The sequence below is a fragment of the Triticum urartu genome, chromosome 6 (assembly GCF_003073215.2).
Source record: "Triticum urartu cultivar G1812 chromosome 6, Tu2.1, whole genome shotgun sequence".
Taxonomy (NCBI): domain Eukaryota; kingdom Viridiplantae; phylum Streptophyta; class Magnoliopsida; order Poales; family Poaceae; genus Triticum; species Triticum urartu.
Window position 1 is genome coordinate 32,065,061 of NC_053027.1, and position 6,000 is coordinate 32,071,060.

The window sequence follows — 6,000 nt, forward strand, 5'->3', positions numbered from 1 at the left end:
TTGATCTCTTGTAATGGACGGCGGCGTCGGGGTATCAGCTCCGGCATGGTGGAGGAGGACGGCGGTGGATGGGGTGGCGGACGGCGGCGGACGGAGGAGGGTGGGGTGGAGAGGGTGTTTTGGCGCCCACGGAGTACGAATGGGGAAAAGGGAGGTAGAGAGGAAGGGGGAACCATGTATTCAGGGCGCGCTTGTCTCAAATGCGAGGAAATTTACAAACTTAGCCCCCGTTTCAAATTTCTACTACATCACAGAAACATTAGTCGGTTGGGGATAGGACGGTAATCTCGCATACACCGAATATTTGCCGACGAGAGTTTGTTTTTGGCGCCCACCGTGTATGAATATGAATCGGGGGGGAGTCGATTTCAGCCGAGGAAACACTTTGTTTTGGCGCCCACCGTGTATGAATCCGGGTGAGAGGCGGCTACGTCACGTTTGGGTGAAATTACAAACCTACCCCTATCGAAACCTATAGAAATCCAGCAGATAGGCTTTGTGTGGCAGGGATAGGCAGTAGTGATTTCTATCTCGCGGATTTTTGTTTCGGGCGGTTACTGCGACTTTCCCCGCTTCATTCAAATTTTGCAGAGTGCACGTTTACCATGCCAACTCAATCCGATTCCCGTTTCTATTCTATTTTTTTCGGGCGGGATCCATTTTTAATTGGAATTACATTCTATATACATCATTTTTTATATATACTTCCAAAAGCACAACATCATTTATACATAAATATGGTTTACAAATGGCATGTATTAGATTCATAAGGTTGTATCCATCAATTTGGATTTTCAAATATTTGAAACCACTTTAAGTTGAAATCCCATGTATGCATTCCTCGCTAACTGTCTCCAATTAATGTGTGTTTCATGCGGGTTTTTTTACTTCTCAAACATGTATAATGTGTTTCACACACGCAACATATAGTGTAATCCCGTTTAGACATTAATTGCATATAAACCATGCATTGTTTGTAATTGAAGAATCTATGGATCACCAATATTGATAAACTATATAACATTACACATGTGCCCAAATTCAAATGAATATGCATGTTTGATACACCAATTTGCGTTATGATATTATCGATGCCTTGATCTCCAGTTTAAATATTTGAATCCCCTTTAATCTAGATATTCGTCTCATATAGCTATCACTCATGATTATATAGGACTATCTCTCTAGACCTATACGCGTTCATCGTCTCTCAGGTATCTCTCGTGCTACCTGTATGTCGACACTGATCTTTTATCTTCGTAACACACTGACGGTACTCTCTCCCTCGACCTTCAACACTCTATCTCTCTCTAAGTATATCTCGCTCCCTGCTATGTGTCTCTAACTATGATTCTCCATGTGGAATCTCTTTCTCTCACACAAACACAAAACTTTGTCTCCCGGGGTCTCATTTCTCTCTACTATTCCCATGTGTGCCACTCACACACCCCTCATACATAGATGTCTTTCGCTCCTTAGATATGAGAACCTACGACTCTTCCTCTTCAATATCTATTTCTCACACACACTACAAGAAATATGTCAACTTATGACCTTCTGTCAGTGACCCTCGAAGAATTGGTCATAAATTTATGACCATTTTAGACCAATTGGTCAAAAGCTGTCCAGGGGGCTCCAAACCCTAAACCATTGCGACCATTTTGGTCAGAAAGGTCGTAATTTCCATACACGAAATGGTCACAAAGCAAACAGTGCTAGTCCGCTGCCTTATTTCTAGTTGTTAATGACCAATATAGATGGTCATAGCCTTGTAGATTGTGGTGGGTTGTGATGACTAGGTGCCATCTCATCAATTTTGCCTATGTGTCATGTCCGTGTGGCAGTTTTTGCCCTAGGTTGTTAAGAAACCTATATTTCTATCATTCCCAAAATTCCCAAAAAAATCTCAAAAATTCTTTGGGGCATATCTTCATCAAATATGTCAAAATCATTCCTTGCCTAGTTCAAAACTAATTCAACAATATTCATTTTCCTATTCTGTTCACAACAACACTTTATGAAGGAAGTGCTATTTATATATTCTTGATTGCCCTCGGAATTTTTGGGCACTCTTTCCTATCCAAATAATTACCGCATGACAAAATTCAGCTCCATTTGCCAAGCAAATCTTCTTCGGCAAATTTCCAAAGTTTTTGTCCACCTAGAAGCATTGTGAAGGAAGTACCTTTTTTATATCTCTAAATGACATGAGATTTATACAGTTCCTTCATATGCCCAAATTATCACACTCCTCCAAATTGCAGCTCAATCAAATCATCTATGTGAGCCCAGGTTCAATTTATATTTTATGGCCAAATTGGCACGTTGCAAAGCAAGTGTTATATAGACCCCTCCTATTACCCTCAAACTTTTCTGGCACTCTTCCATACCCAAATCATTGCCACATGATAATATTCAGCTCAATTTTCCTAGTAAATCTTTCTCGGGAAATTTCCAAAGTTTCTACCTCAAGAGAAGCTTTGTGAAGTAAGTACTAGCTAGGCTTACCCAAATGATCTTAAAATTTACCAGCGTATGACCATACCTAAGTAACTTACCTACACCAATTTTGAGCTCATTTCATTCATCCAATCTCTCTCACTAGTTTTCCCAAGTTTCTGTCCATAGAAGAGCATTGTGAAGGAAGTACTACTTTGGCATGTCCAAATGGTATCAATTTTCTACAATGCTTTCCTATGCCCAAATAACCATCCTCCACAAAATTTCAGCTCACTCCATTCATTATTTTGAGCCCAGCTTCAACATTCATATTTTTGTCCAGCATGGTACTTTGCAAAGCAAGTACCACCTAGGATCCTCCTTTTGATCTCAAAATTTGTGAAGACATTCTCCTTAGTAGATGATCATCCTCAGCCAAAACTCACGCCCATTGGCCATGTGCATTTCCCGTACCGCTAATCAAACACTTCGCTGCTAATTCATGTTTGAGCATCGATCGGTCTCCTCGTGAGAATCTTATGTTGTAATTTTCTTCCTAGCACCAACCTGGGGAGTGCCCAATCCACTAGACATGCCTAGGCCGCCCAGAACACATGGCAACATTACGGTCACGCGGTGACCACGCGACGGGCATGCGAGTTTACGTGCTCTAGAGTTGGGGCCCTCGGCCACCGCCCAAATCTCGACGTATCGCCACCAAACCATGTATTTATGATTAAATAGGTCCTTATGTAACTAGAAATGATTTTTGGAAAAAATAAATAGCAAACTATGAGGCAGCTGCAGTTCAAATTTGACCCGCTTCCAACTGAATCGGCGGAAATTTGTCTTTTTCACGAGAGGTGGATCAAAAACTTCTACACCCAATCATTTTGTCAATTGTGCATTAAATATGGCCTAGTATTTTATAAAAATGATTTGGTCCAATTTTGCAACAATTATTTGGTAGTTCCTTCACAAAAAACCTCCTTTCGGGCACTCGAAAAATGGAAAATGGTTTTTTTGTCCAACGAAAATGAAAACTTCCTTAGGAAACATTGTTTGTCGTTCCAATATGCACATTTGTGCACAATATGAGGTCATTTGAACAAACTATGCCATGAATGTGGCCATAAGACTGATCATTTGGCTTGAAAGCCATTGATCTCCACACACGATAGCTCGTTTCTGAGAACACTTTTTTAAAATAATTGCCGTATTACAAGTTTGTTATTTTTCCTAGGAACTTGGCCACATATGATGACACAATGCGAAGGTTTCCCAATTATTTGATTTTTTTTGAATTTTTTATGCCCGTTTCAAAATGCGGTCAAAACGGCGGGAATGACCGTTCCTAGCTAGTGGTTGAATCTTGAAATTTTTTTGGTGTTTCTATGATTAAATAGATACTTATGTACCTAGAAATGATTTTTGGAAAAAATAAAGAGCAAACTACAAGGCAGCTACAGTTCAAATTTGACCCGCTTCCAGCTGAATCGGCTGGAATTTGTCTTTTTCATGAGAGGTGGATCAAAACTTTTTACACCCAACCATTTGGTCAATTGTGCATTAAATATGGCCTAGTATTTTATAAAAATGATTTGGTCCAATTTTGCAACAATTATTTGGTAGTTCCTTCACAAAAAAATCTCCTTTCGGGCACTCGAAAAATGGAAAATGGTTTTTTCGTCCAACGAAAATGAAAACTTCCTTAGGCAACATTGTTTGCCATTCCAATATGCAACCTTGTGCACAATATGATATCATTTGAACAAACTATGCCATGGATGTGGCCATAAGATTGATCATTTGGCTTGAAAGCCATTGATCTCCACACGTGATAGCTCGTTTCTGAGAACACTTTTTTAAAATAATTGTCGTATTACAAGTTTGTTATTTTTCCTAGGAACTTGGCCACATATAATGACACAATGCGAAGGTTTCCCAATTTTTTGATTTTTTTTGAATTTTTTATGCCCGTTTCAAAATGCGGTCAAAACGGCGGGAATGACCGTTCCTAGCTAGTGGTTGAATCTCGGAACTTTTTTGGTGTTTCTTTAATTAAATAGATACTTTTGTACCTATAAATTATTTTTGTAAAAAATAAATAGCAAACTATGAGGCAGCTGCAGTTCAAATTTGACCCGCTTCCAACTGAATCGGCGGAAATTTGTCTTTTTGCACGAGAGGTGGATCAAAACTTTTTACACCCAACCATTTTGTCAATTGTGCATTAAGTATGTCCTAGTATTTTAGAAAATTGATTTGGTCCAATTTTGCAGCAATTATTTAGGAGCTCCTTCACAAAAAAACCTCCTTTTGGGCACTCGAAAAATGGAAAATAGTTTTTTTGTCCAAAGAAAATGAAAACATCCTTAGGCAACATTTTTTGCCATTCCAATATGCACCCTTGTAGACATATAATCACACAATCCGAAGGTTTTTCATTTTTTTGTGAATTTCCTATGCCGATTTCAAAATGTGATCAAATTTGCCTGCATGACCCTTCTTAGTTAGGTGGTTAATAATGCAAAACTATTGGTTTGTCTATGATGAAATAACTACTTTTGTATCTAAAAATGATTTTTTTAGAAAATAAATAGCAAACTATAAGATACCTGTAGTTCAAAATACCTAGAAAGATCGGAAATGCAATCAAATTGATGATCATCCATGAAAGGTGGTCTAACTTAAGTGAAAATTTTAGTGATGCCATTTTGCAAAATATTTTTGGTAGCTGCCTCACAAACCTCTCTTGTTTTTAACACTAAGAAGAGTAATTTTTAATAGCTCATTTTCGAACAGATCAGGACGCAGCACATGGATCACCCCACTGTACACTGTATTCGATCTGAGCCGTTCGCCTCGTACTGATCCAGCGTCTCTCCCTTCCTCCCTCAAGCCCCTCCTTCCCGAGAAACCCTAGGTCAAGCGCTGCCGTCTCCCTCTCCCCGATCCAGTTTCCTCCTCCGCCGCCCCTCTCCTCGATCCAGACCCCTCCCCCGCCGCCCCTCTCCCCGATCCAGATCCCTCCTCCTCCGATGGCCTCCCCTCTGCTCCATCATCCCCTTGGGCAAGATCCGGCGTGCATGTCCCACACATCGGCCGCGCCCTCCCACCCACACATCACCGCCGCCACCCACCGTTGATGGAGCTTCTCACATGGATTGAGGCACCACCGCCACCCCCACCCACCACCGCCGCACTCCTCCCTCGTCCCCATCTCCTCGCTGCCGCCATCTCCTCCCCGTCCCCCATCGCGCCACACCTGATCCCTACGAGGACGTAGTAGTCGGCGCCCTTGCACGCGACAGCGGCGGCGAGGTCGGTGCCCTCATCGAGCAGCACGCGGCGCTGGCTGCGGGGTTAGACCAGCGACGCCAAGCTCCCTCCCTCTCATCGTCGCGCACATCTTCGGCGCCATCAACACCTGCCATGTCCATCTGATCTCATCTCATCCGCTCTCTTCTCTTTTGATTTTCTTGGCTTGCCATGCGCGCAGGTTAAAGGAGGAGGAGGCGGAGGAGCCGAGAGATCCATATCGCTGGCCGCCTCCAGGGC